This window comes from Apostichopus japonicus, chromosome 11, assembly GCF_037975245.1.
Source record: "Apostichopus japonicus isolate 1M-3 chromosome 11, ASM3797524v1, whole genome shotgun sequence".
Lineage (NCBI taxonomy): Eukaryota > Metazoa > Echinodermata > Holothuroidea > Aspidochirotida > Stichopodidae > Apostichopus > Apostichopus japonicus.
The window spans coordinates 22,483,860-22,485,509 of record NC_092571.1 but is presented as its reverse complement, the minus strand read 5'-3'; positions in this window follow the sequence as shown (position 1 = coordinate 22,485,509).

Sequence of the window (1,650 nt, the reverse complement as noted above, 5' to 3'; positions counted from 1 at the left end):
GACCATACTAGATGCCCATATATGGAATACAAAACTTTTTCAGGTGTCTGAAAAGTAAAGATATAGATCGTTTGCACTTTTCGAGGAAATTTTCGCTGTTATGGACTTATTTGCCTAGACGAGAGGGTTTTATCTGCTTTTTGTTTTTTGCTTCTGAAACTGTAAACCTCTCTCTTGTCAAAATGCATAATTTACATGACATATGTTGTTACTTACCACTGAAAGCAGATGCTAATTTTATGATAATGACTATCTTAAAGCAATAGTACTCGCTTCCGGGTAACATTTCCATACTAACAACAGAAAACCGATTCAATATTTACTAACAATGACGTCATTATTAGCAATAATTGCCAAACAAACTATTAACAAAAATTGCCGTCTCCTGTTTTTTACTCTTTACTTATTTTATTTTGGTTGATTACACTTTTCTTTGTTTTTCTATTGTTTACTGAGTGAGACAAACGCGCCATCCCTTACTAAAACCCTTTGTCCAAATAAAAGCATTTACTACTGTCTTTACAATGAAAATCCATAATATTACTGGTGAAAACAATTACGGAATATCTTCCTACCAGTGACAGCTGAGAGAAGAGGTAAGCCCCGGGCCGGGGAACATCAGTGACCCCAGCCTTTAAAGTTTAGAGAACATTTTTGTATGGCATATATCCCTGGCCAATATAGTGTTGATAGGGGGAGGGAGCCGACATTTTGTCCGTGCCGCCCCACCAAAAAGAAAAAATTGTCAGAATTATTTTTCTAAGATAAGATAACATCAACTTTTTGAAAACCCACAAAGGGTAACTGAATGCTCGCATAAAAACTGCATTATACAGATACAAATATACTAAAAAGTTACAAAAGGGCAAGAACAAATAAACAAAGCAGGACATATAAAAAACAGTGCACAGTGACAAATTAGCGTTTAAAATTTAAATATTGAAGTTTTATACATTGTGGAAAAAAAGAAGAGGGTGCCTATTTGTACTGGCCAACGGCAGCCTCATCCTACCACTCCGAGAGAACACTTTTTATCCAGAAACACACGTAGTGGGTGGTCATCGTCATTCATAATTGTGTATAGTTTTTCTCCTATAGGAGCCGTTTGTAGGACGAGGCCAGGGTTGGCTGACTTTCCCGATTAAGCGACTTGCCTGTCTGATCATATATCTTCCATACAATAAGCTTCTTCCTTTCTAGCATTGCCACCACATGACACCAAATTATATTGCCAAACACCACAAATGGTAGCTATAGAGTTAAAAAACATGGCAAGAATGTTATTATTGACATTAAACTTATACATCATACGCAGGCAATGCCTCCTAGAATTTAGTTTCCTCATTAAAATATTTACGTGATCATGCCACCCCGAGATATTTATAATTACCTACCCTTTCAACAATACTTCCTTTAACAATGACATCATTTAATACCCATTTGGACTTCCGAAAATCAATCACCATTTCGTTGGTCTTATTAATATTGAGTTCTAGAAAATTTTGCCCACAATAGTTAACAAAGTAAGTTATCTGTTCTAGGTAGGCTGTATCATCATCTTTGTTATCAAACCCAATAAGGCAGTGTCATCTGCAAATTTAACAATTGAGCATTTTTTCATGAGTTTCCCTTGCATCCGATGTATACAGA